This window comes from Rhinolophus sinicus, chromosome 17 (assembly GCF_057876585.1).
Source record: "Rhinolophus sinicus isolate RSI-liver-muscle chromosome 17, RSI-T2T, whole genome shotgun sequence".
In the NCBI taxonomy this organism is placed as follows: Eukaryota; Metazoa; Chordata; class Mammalia; order Chiroptera; family Rhinolophidae; genus Rhinolophus; species Rhinolophus sinicus.
In genome coordinates, this window is record NC_142517.1 from 68,057,202 (window position 1) to 68,078,685 (window position 21,484).

The 21,484-nt window shown below is 33.8% G+C and overlaps 1 protein-coding gene across 7 annotated transcripts in view; it reads left to right on the top strand.

Annotated features, from left to right (window-relative positions):
* ZBTB20 (zinc finger and BTB domain containing 20) overlaps window positions 1-21,484 on the top strand; it is a 777,577-nt gene that overhangs the window by 40,608 nt on the left and 715,485 nt on the right. The window lies entirely within an intron of this gene.

Consider the following 21,484-nt stretch of genomic DNA (forward strand, 5'->3'; position numbering starts at 1 on the left):
TTCCTACTTATTTAAGGGTGTGCCCTTGTGATTCAGTTTAATTACTTTAAAAATAATTACAAACAAACCTATTTTTCTCACTGAAGTACCAAATAAATCAGTATCTTTCACTCTTAAAGCAGACCCCTCCGTATGTTTGTTAGTCTCTTTGCTTTTCTTATCTGTTTATGCAATTCCATCTGTCTGTCTATATATCATGTTGTCCTTATTTATTGCTAACTGGGTTTTGCTAGTTACGTGCCAGTGAGTTTTAGCTGCAGTGCCAGTGTGGGTATTACTAAAGTCAGACTCTTGTTCTTTGTTTCACATTGAAGTTTAAAGTCCATATTTACAGTTTAAATCCTTGAAGCAGGTTGAATACTTTTTGTAGCTTATTTATTTGATGGCATTGGCCATAAGGTGAGGGGTAGTCATCGAGGGCGGGTAAGAATCTAGTAATCATTTTATCATCACACACTCTTCTGTATCACATCTGGGGGGGTGTATTTCGAAAGCAATAAGGTACTGTTTTGTAACTTTTACTTTGCAGATGGACTTTTATAGGGATATATATCACTGTGGTTAGTAAGAATGCAAACTTTTTTAACAAGCAGTTTTTATCCTAGGACAGTTTCCTTTTAGTATGTTACTGTTTATTTGTGTTTGGGGAGGGAGGAGTGGGGGGCTGGCCATCTTTTAACAAAGTGGAAGCTGTGAAGTGTATCAGGCTATCTTTTGCAACAACTGTAAGTATTTAACATTTTGGAGGCTATAAATAATGTATTTGTTATTTCAAACATAGTTTTGTGGTGCTTTTTTTCTCTTTATTTTTTCCTTTTTTATGGTGGGAATAGTTGCATTTCACAACTAGCTGACATTGTTGAAGAGTTTTCCCAGAACAGTGTTCTTCAAAATTCAAAGGAGTAGTTAAATTGGACCATTTGAAATGGACTCCTTAATGGAGTTTTATTCAGATTTGTCTGAAAGTAAACTGCTATTCATTTGATAAAAATTAAGTCAGACAGCAAGATACACAAATATTTTTAGTGTATACATGAGCAATGATAGAAAATAGATGGTGATCTATAGAAATCTTTGATAATAACAATCACTTTTTTCGTAGTAAATTATTTATTTAATAGAAGTGGCAGTTTCTTTTTTTTTTTTTTTTTAATTCCATTAGGCCTCTCTGACAACACAAAGAAGTCCATAAAGCAATATTCTTAACCCACCTGGGACGCTAGAACAGATTCCCAAACACATTCTCAAGGTTCAAACCTAGTAAAATGTTTATTAAAAATCCATTATTCCAAAGGGTTGTGAACTTTTGCTGTTAAAAGTCTTTTTTTTTTCCTTTCTTTTAAAAAATTTATTTGGAGACTTTTAATTTACTTATATTTCCTAAACTGTTTTCTAAGCTAGAAAAGTCAGCTTTGACCAAGAGTGGTGCAAATACTAAGTATATTCAGGTCCTGTTGAGGTTTTTTTTCCTAAAGGGGAACTTTTGGGGGAGTCTATTGAATGTGTTAACATGGTACACAGTGTATGGTGTTTCAAATGTGATTTTCTCCATTTCAGAACTCTTAACTAAAAAATTTGTTCTAAAACAAATAGCTATGTCAAAAATGTGCATGTCTCATGCACCTGTCTATCATTTTCTATATTAACATTGTGAGGACTATCAAAAATTCTACGCTTGTTTTCAAAAGACATTTTGCACGTATCTCTTGATCAACAGTTCTCTTTTTCTGCACACATGTATGTGTGGAGATATCTGTGTTCATATATATGTACTTATGTACATAGTCTCGTGTATGGATAAAGAAATCACAGATTCTCTTCAGATATGATATTTTAAAAATTTCATGTTAAACATATTTATGTTAACCAGAAGCAAACAAAAATGGAGAGGCTTTTAAGGGAAGATGAAAATTTCTTTTAACCTTCTAGAAAAAAGAAAAGAAAGTAAAAACGTAGTCATTTTAATGGTTGGCTTGATTTTTAGAATGTGTATATGTTTTCTTCTAAATTATAATTCTTAGCCTTCAGTAGATCTAAAATATTTTTAGTATGGAAATAATCTTGGCATTTTCTGGGAAGGACTGTCACAATCTAAATACAGCAGGACATTGTAAAATGTGCATAAGTGAACTTAAAACCAGTGTGCTCTGCTGTATAGGAGTTTGGAAAGCTGAAAGGCTTGTGCCAGAAAAATTCATTAACCCGCCCTGCAGGTTTATGGTGGGCTCTTCTATCAGCACATGAGATCTGCCTGTTGAGAACCTGAAGTCTTGGTCAGGTCACAGTGTGTTTCATTTTAACGTTGGAGCACACAGTTATCTAACACACCCACATGAGGAAGTGCTCTAAAGCAGTTATTTCATACTTTGCCATGCCCTGTAGCTAAAACAACTTGGTACTGAGTGACGTGTGCGCGCGCGCTCACGCGCGCTTTTTAACTCCTACCCCATGAAAATCAGCTTTGGCTCTTTGAAAAGGACCCAAACAGTGGAATGCAAGACAGTATAATTCAAATGCCAAGCACATGATGGTTTCAACTTTTCTTCTTTTTTTTTTTTTTTTTTTAGGAGAATCACTATGATTCTTTTTAATAAAAAGACTGTATAGTAATTTCCTGGATTTTACTCATTAAGATTTCAAAACTTGAGGTTACTTTTTCACATTTTTTCCAGAAGCCATTCATCAAAAGGATAGCAGCTGCATACGTTCCCCTGAAATGTGAACAAATAAATGGCATTCCTGTTTATCTATTTTTGAATTTTAATGATTAGTCCTTGTGCTAATTAACAAATTCCCGTATTCATAAAATCTGGCACTTCATAAATATCCAATTGTGTGATTATCTACACATGTTCTGGCTTTCTGTAAATATAGAAATTATGAGTGAATGTGTTCATGGACTTGCCCAGTCTGAGTAGTGGCTGGTCCTGCTGCCACACAGGAAGCTAGTTCAGCGCCTGAGCAAATGTGTTGCCCCAGGGTCTGGCAAGGTGTGTAGAAGCAGCATCTGACTGATACTGCTAACTAGTGATCCTTTCTGGCAGAGGAAGGACTGACGTTGGCATTTTATGCCACCAGTTCCAGCCTTCTTCAGTCCCAACGGTAGCCTCTGTAGGTCTAAAAGTTGATAATGGATACTAGAGCTGACTAGTCTTGGAAGCCACTTTAGATACACATTTTAGCAAACTACATTTTTCAGTGGAAAATATACTGATCTTCTACCAAAGAAGTAAAATAATGTGCAAGCCTTATATAACCATTTTAAGTTCCTTAACCAGTGAGGATCAAATTAGCATGAAAAGTCACATAGCGCTGAAAAGAAAATCTAAGTTATTTTCATTTATATGGCTGTGTAACTATCGCAAGCAAATGATAAAAATCAGATATTGCTTACATAGGAACAGTTCACCCTACATCAAGGACAATAAACACCAGCAGTGAACAAGAGTGTACATGCAAGAGTTGTTATTAAATTAGAAAACAGCCCTTTTAAATGATTTTTTTCATATCGTATAAACCAGTGGTTACCTAATACAAGCATTAGGTCTTATTGACAATGCTACTAGAGTCAGCCTTGGTCATTTGATTCTTTGCTCCAAACTTTCAAGTGAAGTATAGGATTCCTAGGTACTTAGCAAAAGTTGAAACTTATAATTTTCTTGAAAACCTATGTTTCATTCATTTGCATTGCTTAAGTAATTTCTAGCGTTTTGTAGAATCCTCAGGAATTACAGCCAATGTTAATAACTAGAAAAATCCTTTTAATTGTTTACCAAAAACTCAAGGGCAATATCTATATCCTAGAAATTCTAGGGAATGCCTGAATTCATGTTTTCCTGTAACATAACTATATTTAATCACCAAATACCATGGATGTCGATTATGTTTAATGTATACAAAATATATTCCTTGAGCTCTTTTAATTTCAACATAGGCAAGCTTCTGAGGCTGTGGGAAGAAGTAATGCTAGCTATTATTACTATCATACATGTGTAACCACTACAGCAGATGTTGGAAACATTTGAGGGTCTATAAGAAAAAAGGACTTTTCTACCACTTTAGCTGTTCGATTGTAATAATGACTAAGTGGCATGCTATTTCTGCACTAAACTGTGGAAAAATTATGCTCAACTGCAGCTTCATAACCTCTTTTCTACTCCAGGATCAAGTCTTTTGGTGATTCTACAGTTCACTTGAAAGTAATCAGCTTGAGGACATGGAGCTTGCCTTTCTGGAATCTTTTGACACTCAACTGAAACTTCAGCCCTGGGGTATTTGCAGTTCAGTTAACCAATGCAACCCTTATATAACCATTTTAATTTAGGGAAAGTTAGCTCCTGATTTCCAAGTGAGAATACTGAGATAAGAAGCAAAGGCTGAGTTAATTGACTCATCTAGTTACCAGGTGGAAAGTGAGGATATTATTATTAATTTCTGAATATTCAGGCTTACCTTTGAAACTCAGTTAGAGAGGGTGGTAATTATAGCATCATTTACCTTCTTGATATTAGATGTAATTTTATCATTGAATATTTCTGTGTCGGTATGATGAATTTCACATACATATTACACATTATGCATTTAGAATGATAAGAATTTATTTGAAAACTTTCTGTATTAAATAACTAATGTAAGGATTTGCGTTCAGTAAATATAAAGCTATGTAATGGAGTTTGGGGTTTTTATAAATTAAAAAGATGTCCAATAAAGTGAAACTAAAAAGGGCAATAATTACAAATCTTATTCATAATAGAATTATTTTATTCTTTGGAAATTCTTAATCTAAACTTTTTTAAAAACCATGTTTGAATTTAAATTTTAATTGTTTCTAATCTTTAATCTTTAGAAGGCTTTAGTTTCCTTTTTTTTTTTTTAACTAAATGAGTCTGGATATTTACTATTTTTACCTTTCTTTTCAGAAATGTTCTCTGAATTACTGTTGTAATCAAATTGTGATTTGTTGTTGGTAAATTCCTTTTATAGTATGAGATTCTTTCTAGTAAATGAAATGCAACTGAGAGAAAATTAGGGTAATGTCAGTTTGCTCAAGTACCACATTAAAACTCAGAAAAATAATTAGTCCTAGCAGAACATTATCAATGTTTTAGGTTATGTAATTTTTGTGGCAGATGTATGTATGTATATGAAAACTGTATGGCTATTATTGTAAACAAACAAAACCCCTTATTTATTAGGTTCGTGCAAAAGTAATTGCGGTTTTGCAATTATTTTTAACCTTTTAAACTGCAATTACTTTTGCACCAACCTAATAGACACCAAGATATTTAAATAGTGGGAATATGGTCCTCTCTTTTCTTATTTAAATATGAACGAAGCAAATATAGTCGCAAGGGTTGCTTTATACTGTTGGATTTATTATATTTTCTTTTCTTTTTAAAAAAATTCTGGACACACTAAAATTTCTTTTGTTCCCTATAAATGTACTTTGGGTCTGCACATATTTAACAATGTCTCCATCCTAATAGTCGTTTGCACGTATCACCTGGGCTTTAGGTTGGGCAAAAAAACTGAAATAGTTCTTACTTTTTCTATTCCTCAAACCAACAGTAATCTTTATCCCCTTGTGTCATCTCTACAGGGGAGAATAGAGACCATTAACAAGCAAATGGAGATCAGAATATAAGTAAAGCTGAGGGTAGAGGTTGTGGGAGCTTTTGAAGCTTCTAAATTTATAAGTCTAATGAAAGAGAAATACTTTCTCTCCAACCCTCGATAAAAGCCCTCCAACCTATCTATCTGACAGCACCATCTTCTCCCTATTCCCATCGAAAACAGAGTTACCTAAACTCCTTCTCTACTCCAAGACAGACTCAGTGGTTCCATCAAAAGACGATCATAGAAGAGAAAGTCGTAACATCTCATATTTCTAATACATTGACTGCCAGGTGTTCTTCATACTTTTTGCCTTTTAAGCTTTAAGTGTTTAGAGTTGTGAGCAGATTTTCATAGTTGGTAGACATATTTTATTTGTTTTGATAAGAAGCCTTCCCAACAAAGCAGTCCCAAGGCATGTCGCAAAACAGCATCATGAGTTTAATTCAGATGGATGAAGTGATTGAGTGAATAAGTAATTATGTATGTCTTTCCTGTCCCAAAATAAAGTAAAATACTTTTCATATTAAACAAAACAAAAAACAATAATAAACTTCGTTTCAGTCTGAACGGATTCAGGTTTCCTTTTACAAAATGGCTTTCTGAAACCATTTTGTGAAGCAGTTTTGACCAGCACATTCTGCTCCATTCCCTGCCCACTCACTGTTTGGCTTTCTAAACATTGAATGAATGTGACTAATTCATTAGTTAAAAAAAACTCACAAATTCATTTTCTTGTAACAGGCTCAGAATATAGCCATAGATATGAAGATGTGCTAGGACTTATATGCAATAGTTTCAGTCCTATCAATTTAGCATGAAAATACATGAGTTAAAATTTTAGAAACTAATTATTTTTCTAGTATGTTGAGAGAAACCCTATGGTGTGGTAAAAACAAAACAAAACAAACAAAACACTGAAGCACTGCCTTGGAGAGCAGGAGGCATTAATTAATGCTAAAAAGGATTTAAAGTGGTTAAATCTGTAGGCCAAGTTTCTAGTCCTGACTATATGATTTTGAATAAGTCATAATCTCTTTACTCCTTAGTTTCCTTGCCTGTAAAACAAAGGGGGAAGTTTCTTTTTAGGTTTACTTTTATTTTAAAGAATGTGTTATTTTTTTTATTAAATAACTTTATATGTAGGTAATTCTGCATGCATTTTCTACCTATAAATCACAAACCTATATGGAGAGATATGTAGGTTGGTAATGATGGAAAGATAAAAGTAATTTAGGTGATCTGAGAAAGCAACACGTACTTTAATTTTTTTGGTGGTGGTTGCTCTCAGCTTAAGTGGATGTCATAATATATTATTGGGTCTATTTAATGATTCAATAAATGGAATAAACCAAAAATTGTCATTTGTCAAAGTGACATAATTGCCTATGGGTGCTTTGATAAAAGGGCTGCTTTTAACTGAATGAAGCAAAACATGGTTACTATGGTTCTGTTCCTCCCCACTGGCCACTAGATGGAGAGACGGTCCATGTCCACGGCCTTGCACACAGTAAACATCTCACTTCTGACTTTCTACTGGCAAAGCTGCATGATATGTCTTTGGACATTTCTATGAAAACACACATGACATTTTGCAGAGGCCATTAGAGAATATGTTCTATACAGGCACGATGTGATATTCATGAAATGCAAACTGATTTGCTTCTTTGGCTACTATTGATGCTGGTAGACCTAGACAGCCAGTATTAAAACTCTGATTTTAGTTGTCACAGTAGGGCCTTTTGCCTCTTTCCAATTTGTCCTTTTAATAAGGGCCCTGAAATGAATGTCAGCACCACAGTGCCACCTTGTGTCCCAGTTGCTGTGAAAGTTACTGATGCATGAGCCAGGGAAGAGAATATGACATTTGCAAAAATTTGGCAAATTGTTTCACATTCTGATATTGCAGTAGCTGCACAAAAATTTATGTTTTAATGTGTTTGGAAAATTTTGCCACCCAAGGAGAAGTTAGGATGAGTGCACTTTACCCTTTCTCTCATGCCAGTGTATATAAAAAATATACTAAAAAATTCCTGGCACAAACACAGATGTGTTCAATTTAGAATGGGGAATGATGAAGGCAAGGATTGTTGCAGATACTCACCTAGTTCTGATCACTTACAAAGCCTCAGCTCAATTGCTTCAGACAGTGAGGTGCTCCTTCCTGCACACTCGCAGAGCAACTTTTATATGCATATCTTGATAGTATCATGCTTCCCATTGTATTGCCATTGTTTGTAAGCATATCATCCAACTAAACTGTGAGCTCCTTGAGGATGGTGTCTGTCTTATTCATCCTACTGCTTCCAGAACTTTCTATGGAATTCAGTCCATAGGTACTCAAATGTTTGAGGTCGGAATGAATGATTATGTCTGGCTGATTTATAACTTCTCATTTGTTTTATTTTTATTTGTTTGAGTTTTAAGTAATTTTAGAGGCTTTTCTCTTTGGAAGAACACCTGATAGCACCTCATTTCCAAATATCCCTTTATAAATGTACTTTTTCTAATATTAAAGTGACGGTTTCTCTTTTTGATTATGAAAACCAATATATTGCCAGTTCATGATTGCATATGGTAGTTGACTTTCAGGTAAAGATACATAATTTCTAGTTCTAGCTTTACAAGAAATTTGCTGTGTTGTCTTGGGTGAGATATTCAATCTTTCTAGGTCTGTTTCTCATGTATAAAATGAGCAGGCTGGATTAGTTGATCTTAAGGTACTTTTGACTAAGGGTTTCTTTTATAGGTATTGGACACATGTTAGTATTACTCTAGTTGTATTTGGTTTAACAGTTTTTAAAGTACTATGATAGCTGAAAATTAAATTGCTAGCCTTTGGAAGTACTATTTGATATCTCATGTTTCAGAAGAGGGAACTGAGGCACAATGTTGAACTGCAAATAGAAAAGGTAAATAGTATTATAACTGATGGGCATTCTAATTTTTTGTTTGTTTTTAATTTTTTTTGTTTGATTTTGCTTAATTGAGCTCCACTTGCCTTCTATCCTTTAACTATAAAATAAGTAAAACTACAACAAATTTAAGTAGCAAGATAAACCCATGGTTTGGTATAGGACTGTAGACTACTTAAAATTTAGAGACTCTTCCATGCTATTTTGAATTTTTTGTAACACTTAAAAATGAGTGCTAGGTTTTAAATTTCAGATTTTTGCATGGTATTTACATCTGGGGTGTTTAGTCCTTATATTGTTGTAAACACCACCAAACTGTATGACTTTGGGCAAGTTGCTTAAGCTTTTTAAAGCTTGGTTTTGTTATTTGTAGAAAAGTACCATATTTTTCTGTGTATTATGCACTCCCATGTATAATGCATACCCACGTTTTTGGCCCAAACTTCCAGGGGAAAAAAAAAATCTTTCGTTTTAATTTTTTAATTCAAATTTTTATTTGTTTACATTTAGGTACTTGTTTTTTTGTATTATAAAATAATTTTAGCATTTATTTTTTAACATATGGTACAAGAAATTTTATGTAACAAATGATTACAAAACACAAGAACAGATACAAGGTACAAGAAATTTTATGTACCGGTAACAAATTTACAATATTTACGCATCATAGAAGGCCAAGAATTCTTCCTCGTTGCAAGTTTGTTGTTAAGTTCAACAGAACTGATTATTCCATGGTATTATTTTGCATATGGATATAATTATTGTTTTCTAGAGTTAAACTTTTAACTCATAAGCACATATAAAAGAATTACAAACATTTATATAGATACGGAATTAGTACTACCCATGTATAATGCTCATCCTTATTTTTCCCTTCACAAATTTGGGCAAAGAAGTGCACATTATATGCAGCAAAATACGTAATGATAAATGTTGCCCTTCCTGTCTACCTCACAAGGTTACTGTGAGGATTAAATCAGTTAATGGATATGGAATTTTTCTATAAATAGTAAAATCTTATGTCAATTTAATAACATTTATTGTTATTACTGCTCTAATTAAAGAAGGAATAGATAATAGAAACCTAAGTCAAAGCAAAAGACACAAATTTAAAAAAACACTGAAACTCATAAATTTCTTAGTTGGGTGCTTCTCAGTGGTGGTAGGCTCGCTGAAGATGACTTGATATGTTTGCCCAATTTCCTATGTTTTGGTTTAACAACCTGTAATAATAATGATTGTGCTTTTGAGCTTACCGTTAGTGTTTTCTTTAAATAAATATTTTTACCCTTCATTCTTAAGTTCATTTTGACAGTGATATTTATTAACATAGAAGGTAAAACATTTAAACTAACCAAATATGAAAAAATTGTGTATACCTTTTTGATATTGTAGTATTGGACTTTAGTCCAGTGGTTTTTAAACTTTAGTGTATTTAAGAATTATCTAGATACAGCCACTGTGGAAAAGAGTTTGGAGTTTCCTCAAAAAATTAAAAATAGAACTACGTTATGACCCAGCAATTCCACTGCTGGGTATTTATATGAAAAAATCTAAAACATTAATTCGAAAAGATACATGCACCCCTATGTTCATTGCAGCATTATTTATAATAGTCAAGATATGGAAGCAACCCAAGTGTCCATCAATAGATGATTGGATAACAGAGATGTGGTATGTATATACAATGGGATATTACTTGACCATAAAAAAGAATGAGATCTTACCATTTGTGACAACATGGATGGACCTAGAGGATATTATGCTAAGTGAAATAAGTCAGACAGAGAAAGACAAATACCATATGATCTCACTTATATGTGGAATCTAAAGAACAAAATAGATGAACAAAACAGAAACAGACTCATAGATACAGAGAACAAACTGAAGGTTTTCAGAGGTGAGGAGGGTTGGGGAGCTGGGTGAAAAAGGTGAAGGGATTAAGAATACAAATTGGTAGTTACAAAATAGTCAGGGAGATGTAAAGTACAGCATGGGGAATATAGTCAATAATGGTGCTACAACTATGTGTAGAGCCGGGTGGGTATGAGACTAATCAGGGGAATCACTGCATAAATGATATACATGTATAACCACTACGCTGTACACCTCAAACTAATACAGAGGGTGCCAAAAAAATGTATACACATTTTAAGAAAGGAAAAACCTGTATTAAAATTGTGATAATATATACCGATAACAAAAGATGAATTGAAGTCATATGTATACATTTTTTTGGCACCTCCCGGTATAAAATAATATTGTATGTCAACTGTAACTGAGAAAAATAATTAAAAAAAAAAAAAAAGAATTACCTAGGGTGTTTGTTACAATTCAAATTTCTGAGCTTCATCCCTAATAGGTCTGGGCTGGAACTCAGGCATCCTGGGTCTGAGCTGGTCTAAAAATGTTAGAAAATGCTTCTTCCCTTGGCTATTGTACATCATAATCAGCGGGGTCTTTTAAAGTGCAGATTTCTAGGTTCTACTCCCAGATATCCTAAATCAGATTCTTTAAACTGGTATTCGGGCACCTATATTTTACAAAAACTGCTTCATAAATTCTAATAACATTGCAAGGTTTGGGAATCACTTGTTTTGTTTTTAGGGTATGTTGATAAAATATATTCACTATTGCACCTGAAGTCATCTTCATTTATATTATTCTTTAACTAACATAAACTCACTTTATATAGAAGGGCAAAGTTGAAACTGCTATGTAACAGAAACTTAGGCTTGAAAAACAATGCCGTTCTTGCCCTATAACCTCAAAATTAAGGAAAAAATTTACTAAGTACCTTTTGATGAATTGCTTACTTGAATATTTACAGCAACTCTATAATATTCCCTGGTTTTCTGCCTATATTATAGATACCCAAAAAACCTGAAGCTTATAAGTTGCCAAGTTCACATAGCTGTTAAGTGTCAAAGCCCGGATTCAGAACCTATACTTTTTCTATTATATTATTTTTTCCCTAATTCAGTAAATCTTTGCCAGGTTCCTATTACGTTAAATGATAACATCTAGCTTTGAGGGCCCCAAAGTGCAGTATTGACATGGTACAATAATTATTGCTTACACCATGTAAAATAAATTGAAAACTTTTTTCTTGTTTTTCCATTGAGAAATAATTTTTAGCTGGAGGTAAAATTCAAGTTTTCTGAGTAGTCAGATGGTTCTAAGTAGTAATAGTAATCATAATTATTTAATTGTTGAAGAACATTGTCTAATGGATCTTTTAACCCCCATGCCTTTGCTATGAGGTATTTCTTAACTCAGTTTACAGATAAAGGAAGCCAGACGTGGGATGGTTAAGTGAATTACCCACTGTGGCAGATTTAATTAAGTGGCAGAACTCTGGTTCAGTCTAACTTGGATAGCAAAGTTAGCGCTCTTAACCACCAGTATATGCAAATTTTGACTGCTTTACAGTTCACCTCCAGAATCAGACTGTTCCTCCGTTTGAGAAGTACAAGCTACTACATGCTAATTAAACTGTGTGGGACATAAGTTCATTTCCTTTGTGGGGAACAAACCCTTTTGCCACACTGAATCAGTCCAGTAATATATTTTTTTTAAGTCTTGTAAAGTTTGGTGTTAATAATGAATAATGCCTTGGGGAAGTCAGTTGATGTGAACAATCTTTTGTTTATATTTTTATTTGAGAGTTGAAACTCTTTGGTGGGAAAGATTATTTGAATGAAAATTTCAATCTTACCTATTATGACCTGCCATGAAACATAACAATTTCATGGCATATCCATTGTTATTGGTCTTTAAATAATTGATTTGCATTTAAAATCCATTGAGAGTATTCGTAGATTCAATACAGCAGTGCTCATGAAATCTAAAAACTGATTCCTGAGCATTCCTGATGTTCTTGTTGAAAACCAAACGTCTCATAGTGTTAAATGACAGCCTGTGTAGACAGTATAGTATACAAACGAATACAATTTCTCATTTAACCATTATATGAATTGCTAAAAACATTATTTTTATACATTTTTATAGATTTAATAATACTTTAAATACAATAGGGGTCCTAACAATTTAAAGGAACCCTGAAATGTATCTTTTAGGTGTGAAAATAATCATGGTTTTATAAATTTTGATAATGTGTATATTTTGGGGATATTCTTAATACATCTATAATTATGTGTTAAAAGATACCTTTTTTAAAAGACCCACAAAGTCACTAACGAGGGGATATAGTGTTGTCGTTAGCAGACTTTCACGTTTATTGGAAATTTGAATCCTATTTCAATTTTCTTCTCTAAGGATGGTCTTTTTTCAAATGGCATTCTTTTAAATTTTATCAAGTGAATGAATGCTACCATAAAGAGAGAAAGGTGAAAATATAAAGTGAAGAACTTTACCTATACTCCTTTTTCAGATGTAGAAATTAAAGCTTGATTTCTTAAATAAAGTTCCATTTAGCAGCAGAGCATAAATTGGAAAATTTGGTCAGTGATTTATTTAGGCTCCACAGGGAAAATCCTGTAGGGTGTTTTCGAATATCCTAAATTTATTTTGATTTGAGACCAGCTTAAAGGGCATGTCTATCTTAAAACAGTTCTCCATTTTCCTGAGAAAAATTCCAGTGGGGCTAGTTGTGGGAGGTAGTATCCCAACAATGAACCTTTTGGGGCCAAATAAGCACTTTAACAGAACTTACTCCATCCCTTTCCTTAAACCAAAGTCTGTCTTGCCCACTGGGCTTGTTTAACTTTGACTGCTAATTTTATTTCTCTGCAGAGGCAAAGGAGACAGGAAAAAGGAGGGAAAATAACTGATGGCATGTGGGTGAGGTTTTGGCTCGGAATAAATTTTAAAAGATCCTAGGCAGTGTAGGGATGCAGAAAGCAGTTGGTGTCTGAAACTCACCCCTGTTTTACAGATTAAGAAATAAAAGCCAATAGAGGTTGAATAACTTGCCCAAAGTTACACCATAGTTTCCAGTGCTGGGATTTGTCCTGAAAACTAGGTTACTCATTGTTTCAAAAAGACAATTGGACAATCCAGTTTCTCTTTTGGTCAAGATGCCCCCTTCTAATATTCCCTCCCTGCTCCCTTTTCTTTCTTTTCCTTTCCTTTCCTTTCCTTTTTGCTACTGTCCTTTAACATCTAAAAACTCATTGTGCTTATATTTTCAGGTTTAGAAGCTGGTTGAACAAATATATTTTGATGATTAAGTCCATTTAGAAGTAGCTGAGCTGTGAGGACAGTACTTATCTTGTTAAGCCTTCTGCCTTTCTTTTACTGGGGTTCTGTGAGGTAATGAACATGGAACTAGCAAATAAAAATGGTTTTGAATAAATTGGGCCTGAGCTCATGGCAGAGCCATTAAAAATGTGGTGGGCCCCTAATCAAGGATAGGCCTTTTTTTTTTCAAAGTTCTAATTACAGTTGATCATAGAATTTTGAAATGAACATATGCTAAGTTTCGACACTTTTTCTCCTAAATTGATGTCATTATATGGCTTTAAGGTGGAAAGGGGGACCATGACTGAAATATGAATCAGAACCGTAGTCTTCCATAAAGGGTTTGTTCATAACTGCCCCCAAATATCCCCTCGGTTTGGAACTGGTGGAAAAATTGTTTCTTGGCCCTAGTATCACTCTGTCAAAGCTGTGAGTGTAGATTGAGTCAATTTCTCACTTACATAATAAATATTTTCTGGAAAAAATAAGGTAAAGCATTTTTGATGTTGAGGTGCCTGATGAGTATTGCCATTTGTTTCTAGATACCAAACAAACTCAACTAGAATGAGTTTTATTTGGTTACCAGCAACTAACTACCTACATGAATATGTAGTAGAGCTTAGAAGTAATGCCATTGTATCTGACATGGTACGAACAGGCCCCAGTGCACTATTGGACCCCCTAAATTATTATTAGGAAATATTTACTCAGAACTTCAAAATCCCAGTGAAATTCAAGTGTATGTCCTCATATTGACCCATCTGCAGACTTGGCTTCTAGTCTAAGAATTTCAGTTTGAATTGATTGAGGTCAGAAGGAACTACATATTTGATTCACCGAATGTGTCCTACGGTATCTACTTACACATAGCAGCTCGTTTCCTTTTAGAGTCTTAGGAGGTAGTTGTTGGTTTTTATGTCTTAGTAATAGAGTCAGTGATAGCAGCACACATAGGCTAATTGTTTGATAGAAATGGAATGTAGGCTTCTGGTAATACTCTTAAATTCACACCAATTGGCAGGAAATTTAGTATGGTTCTCTAAGAATTATATCACAAAGGCTTACACTTGAAGTGGTTTAAAAAACCCCTCTTCACAGGCATTTAGTTATTTTCTAACCAAAAAAGTAATTTTCCTTTTATCTATATCTTTATAAGCCTTTAAGATGAAAGAGGAGAGTGACGACTGTATATGACAGTGACCTAAAAGTGTAAATTATAGTTAGTGGAGTTTGGGGAATCTTCAGGACAAATATAATCCAGGATATTTATCAGTGAGCTAAAAGGGGGAAATGTTATTTTCAGCATACTGCAAATAAAATGCTTAATTAAAATTCCCTAAAAAGGTAACAACTTGTTCCTAAGAAATTACTTTGCTTTCGAAGAAATTAAGGCTGGGAAAAAAGAAGAAAGAAAGAAGCTGATGGTTACAAATTTTTTCGTACATTTAGGTAATTTTAAAAATTGTTTTTATTAATTCTTAAATTTGAGTGAGAATGAGCTGTGATTAGATTAATTGCCACTTAAATATGCAGTTCCAGGGTTGTAGGCATCTTTCTGAACCAGGTTGGAAAAACCATAGAAAAAAATTCTAGTGTGGAAATTATATCTGGTGGTGAAACAAAAATTCAAAATGTTTCCTTTTATAATAAGGTGAAAGTGGTTACCAAAGAAACAAAAGTTTCTTATCATTCTTCCTGAGGCAAATGTCTCATATTAAGCTTAAAATGAATTCTCTTCTCCTGAATGCACACAACTCTTATTAAGGTCTTGGAAATTATGCACACATAGGAAAAGAGGACTAAGAATTTCTGGATGCATTTGAATAAGCATCCATTGGGGTATAGAGGCTATCTTATAACTGTGGATACTTTAGTGTTAAACTGGGTAAAAATCAGTTTTTACTATTTACCTTTTACTTGGATTTAACTTTAAACAGAAGGACTTTTTTTCATCTTAAAAGAAGACTTTATTTTAGTGAGAGCTAGGTTCCCTGGTGGCCTGAAAGAGTTAATGCAGTTTCCAAGAGTGTCCAACTTACTTCCAGGGAGTAGTGCGTGCATGTGAGAGTCTGGCTCCAGGATATTTGTTCACATCCCAAAACCAATTTGGCACAACTTAAAATGTCTGCTAGGGAGAGGATTCAGAGTGTTGTTAGGCCACGCAATTAGTGTTTTATTTCATGAACACCAAATTCAACCAATAGTGTTTTGTTTTAAAGAGAAGCTTGAAATTCACAATAACGGGTTTCATTTATCAGAGCCATATGGGACTCACCATCTTTGGATATATTTGTAAGGCTTTCACAAAGAAGACTCCTTAGGCATCTCAGATTTCACGGATTCGAGGGCAATCTGGATGAATATCTTTTTTGGAAATGATGAACGATCTTTTTCATTTGTAGTCTCCAATTTCAGTAATCCTTGAGAAGTCCCCTCCCCCCAAAAAAACAGGAAAGAGTTAAGTAAACACCAGCTTATTAGCTTTTACTAGAAAACAAAGACCATGATTCTTAGATCTGGTTCAATGTACCTTTGATGTTGAAATTTGGCCATGTAATCATCATGTTTGGTGATGTGGCGTTTATGAGAGGGAAGGTGGGTTCTAAGCGTCAAGCTATTTTTGAACTGTTTGCTAGTTCTGTCATGGTCATATGTCAGTAGATCGTTGGGGAGCATCTGCAACTGAAAATATAGCGCGGTGGTTCTTTTAACGTTTACCCAAGATTATTTCTTTGTGGCCTCCTCTTTTTCCATACTTCTCTGATCGTTAGGAGTCTATCTCAATGCAATATATTTTTGAAAATGTCTATAATAATTGATTTTTTTGGAGAAATCTCATATTTTCCCACTCATCTATAAATTTAGAGATTTAAAAATAAAATCAGAATGATCTTCATTTGACAGTGGTTGCTAATACTTTAATTTTGGGTTTCCAATTTCTCTTAAGCTATTAATGATCGATAAACAAATATTTAAGTGTTTACTAATTACAAATGAATATATTTTTAAAACAAAATGCGATTGTGTTATGATAGGTAACCACTATTTTTTTAGGTTTACATATTTTTTTCTCAGCTCTGTAGGGTTTCTTGTAAAGGACACACTTGATTCTGTTTGATAAATCTGGTAAATCAGAATATTTGCCAGTCATAAATGCTGCTGTAACAATTGCTACTGACCTATATAAAGTCTATGTAAACTTCATCAGTAAGGTAATTTCAGTTTTATTTTAAATTGTTATGGTAAATTGGCAATTACTTAGAATAACTTTTGCTCATCTTTAAATAGCATTTTATTGTATTCAGCCTTATTTTATTATCCTCTAGTTTATTTGGAAAAACAAAAAACCAAAAACCTTTAACACTTCATTTGCTAATTATGTTTATATTAGCATATTTTAGGTTTCCCAGAGAATGTCTGCTATATTTTGTTCAGTTTTGAGCATGATGAATAACATTAAAATACAGTATATTTTTGGCTACCATTTAAACTTTTTATTGATATCGATGTCCTGTATTTTAAATACTATTTTATAAAGATTCAAAATGTTACTCCCTACCGTTTCTTCTCTAAAAGACATTATACACTCCAGAGAGAGCACTTAGACCTCTGTTACATAGCACTCCTGGAGGGTACACACTTGCACTGCCATGTGTCATCGAGCCCCACGCTATAGGTTGACGAGGCTGCTGGATAACTGATAGAACATTGGAATTACAGAATGAGCTATGATTGCTTACATCAACTTGAGCATTAATTGTGCTGGATGGTTGACTGTCTCATCTTCGTTCTGTATTTTATTCTTAGTCAAGCATTCTAAAATCATTGAATGAGTATAATCAATTGTTAAAACACTCCTAGGATTAAGTTATATTATTTCCTTGTTGCTACAAACATAGGCATTATGACTCAATGAAAGTAAGTGTTTTTCTCACTGAAAAAGTCATTATGGAACTAAACATGATCTCTTTTATTGGCAGGTGCCTGGTGTCCATAGGAATTTTGAAATATTTTCTTTGGGAAATGATATAGTGAGATAGTTGAGATAGTGGTCAGTGGCAACAAGGAAATTAAAGATGGCAGAAAGACTCAGGATAGAATGTGTGGATATGGATACAATGGCATTTTATAGGTCTTTGGATTTAGTGTAAACCATAGGCTGTGAAGAGAAGATAGACACAGATCAAACAAGAAAATGCAGATGTGATGATCAGTGGTTATTTATGCATATTCCTACTAAAAGGCAGATGATAGTGGGAAGGACGTAATTTGATGGAGTGTATGTGTGAATGATAAAATGGTTGGATGCTGAGAGAAAGGTAGTGTGAAGAATAGATACAAGGATTATATGTAGTTTTGTGGCTGTAACTGCCTACTTTTCTGCATTTACACTGAGTTTCTGTTGTAGGGATGAATGGCTCCTATATATAACATTCTTGGTATAAATAGAATCCATAAATCACGGGTTGAGCAGGAATTTTATTTGCTTGTAAAGATAGACCTGTTTGATTTTGAGGTGCAGTGTGCTATTATTCTTACCTTTATGGCCAGAGTGAAGTTTATGTTGTTTTTGTTCAAATTATAATCTGAGTATAATTATATGGCACAGGTGTGTGTGTGTGTGTGTGTGTGTGTATGTGTGTGTGTGTTTGTGTGTGTTGTGTATGCGTGCATGTGTACACATGTAAAGAAAGACACTTTCATTTCTGTCTCTTTGTTTATCTGTCTCTATCTCTCCTGTGTCTGCTGCTTTTTGCTTGCCAGTTTTTCTTTGTCTCTATCATTTTTGTCGTTGAACCCATCTGTGTAGAAAATAGAATGCTTGGTTTCATAATTTTTAATGATTTTTAATTTTTTGCTATTTTGTTCTCCCAACTTGTTTTCACCTCAAGAATTAAGGCTCAATATAAGGCGTTTTAGTTCTTGCATTCAAGAGGTGTTTCTGCTTTCTTTTCCGTCCGTTTGTCCATATGTTTACTGGTCTCTGATAAGCTGTGCAGTGAGACAGCAGTTTACTATCTGTGTGTGTGTGAAATTAGCTAATTGGTGTTAGCAGAAATATTTTCACATGTTTTATAAGCAAAGTGCAGTAAGGTATATAAATGTAGATATGATCCAGACACGCGCACGCTTACGACTGTCACTGCTCATGCATAGGCGCTCAGAAGTAATTAATGTTAATAAGATTTTAATGTGCTTGTGAGATCATAATGAGGAGAAATGAATGCTCTGATTAGGAAAAGGTAACTGTGTGTGTGTTTTGGCTTAGAACAAGATTTCAATTTTTATAAACCGCAATTTTAGAACTTGTTTGTGATTGCATCAATTGGTTTTTATTTTCAAATTAGAGGTCTGTTTAGCCAGTTGAATGATTAACCAAATAAATGGGTGAAACCCTGATCATAAGGAATAGTGCAGGTTTTCATTTGCAAAGCAATGTTAGTGTACAGCAAGGCTGTGATCATGTCTTTTGCCAATGTACCATTTTTATGTTGTTTCTTAAAAAGCTTTTTCAGAAGCTACTTCTGGAGATGCTACTCATTTTTATAAATGTAGATGTTATCTATATGTTCCGGAGACAGGAGACACCAATCAGACACTGTAACTATTGTGTCTGAGATACATTCTTGCCAGTCAGTAATAATGTACTCAGTGTCCAAAGAATCTATATCATGCTTCTTGAAATGTATTGGGAAAAATGTAAAACAACCAAGATTTTTCTTCCTAAACACAACCTTTGCAAATGTTAGAGGCTTGACACCTTTTATGGTGAAGTCAAAAACGTCAAAGTAGGCAGGATGCTGCCTCATCCTGGACTCAGATGCCGTGCAGTCAGCAGCCGGCTCTAGGCTTGAATCCAGCTGGACACCAGAGGTCCTTCTCCACAACACATTTTTTGAAAATATTGTTTACAGAGCTTTTGCATACATTTGCATTATTATTATTTTTTAATTATAGGATAAATCTAAATATCTATTAAGGGCCCCTGCCCTGTAGCACAAAGAAGTCACTTAGGCATTTTTAAATATAAATAGTGGATTAAGGTATTCAAAGATTGTAATCCCTTTTAAAAGTATGCATAGACTGAAATGCAAGGAGAAGTCTTGGATGTGAATTGGAATATGGGGTAGTGACGTTTATTTCTAACTAAATGCTGCCGGTGTGGTTTAGGTTCTCCTAGGTTTTGGTTATATCACTGCACTCTTTCTGCTGGAGTTTAAAAATGATGATGAAGAAGGTGAAGGTATTAGAGTTTGATCTACTGAATAATTCTAGAATTTCTGTGATTCCTGAGGTGTGTTAGATTTTGCTTCCCATAGAATCCATAAGGATGATGATTTACCTGACCAAAAGAGGCACTGGCCCTTAATATTGCTTAGTTGACTTCGTTGGGTCTTATGTCATTGAGGCATATGTAGGAAAAATTTTTTTCCACTTCCAGTTTGGTCTAAAGGAATTCATTTATGTTTTCTTCCGGTACTTTCATGGTTTTCTATTTTAATTTTTTAATGCAATCGTACCTATATATTTTTTATGACAACCCAAAATTTATTATCTGGTTATTTTATTTTATTTTTTTATTAAAGCTTATTGGGGTGACGATGGTTAGTAAAGTTACATCGGTTTCAAGTGTACAATTCTGTAATACATCATCTATATATCATATTGTGTCTTTATCACCCTGTTGTGTGCCATTGGTCTTTCTATTCATATGTCATTATCACATTATTTTGATTATAGAGGCTTTGGAATATATTTTGATATCTGAAATGAAAGCCTTTAACCCCCACCCCTGGCATTGCTTTTCTTTTTCATGATTTTCCTGGCTTTTCTTGCTCACTTGTTATTCCCAATGAACTTTATAATTAACCAAGAAAAACCCTGATTGTATTTTTATTGGAATTATGATAAAATATGAATTAACATAGGGACAGTTAATATCTTTATGAGGTTGAATCTCTTTATCTAAGAATTTGCATTTTCTTTCCATGTGTTCAGTAAGTTTTGTGTCTTTTAGAAATGTATAGTTTTCCTTATAGAGGTTTTAAATATTTGTTACTAAGTTTGTTGCTTGGTGTTCTATTCATGTATTTATTTACTTGCTTACTTACTTTTTAAATTACTTACTCTCCTAAACAAAGTCTTCTCTTCCCTATATTTTCTCACTGGCGTTTTGTTTCTGTATAGGAAAAGCTATTGATTTTTGTAGGTTAATTTTGTGAACACCCAGTTGGCAAAATTTTCTTGTTGTTTGTGGTAGCACAGTGCTTGGTATCTGTGAGACCATGGACAGGTTATTCTGAGCCATTTTCCTGATCTGTAAAGTGCAGATAAGAAAACCAAACTCCCAGAGTGACAGAGAGTAAATGAGATCATATAATAAAGGGCCTATTATTAAAGAGCCCAGCACGTAATAAGCACTTGACTACTGATATTCATTAAACAATGTAAATATAATGTGATATGACATGATATGTTATTATCATTATTATTCTTTAAAGTATTGCTAATATACTATTGAATTATTGAAGGTTTATGGAATCAGAGTTTTTACTGCAAGAGTGGAGTGAATTAAAGGAATAAAAAAACTTACACTTCCTGGTAAACCTTCGTGATTTAAGAGACTAGGACTGAAGAGTAACTCTGAGATTAGGGTATTTTGTAGCTGTGCACATGTATTTCCATTACTTCTGTTTTAATTATAATTATTGCATGCAAGACTCCTTAGCTTGGAGAGTAAGTACAGGGAACTT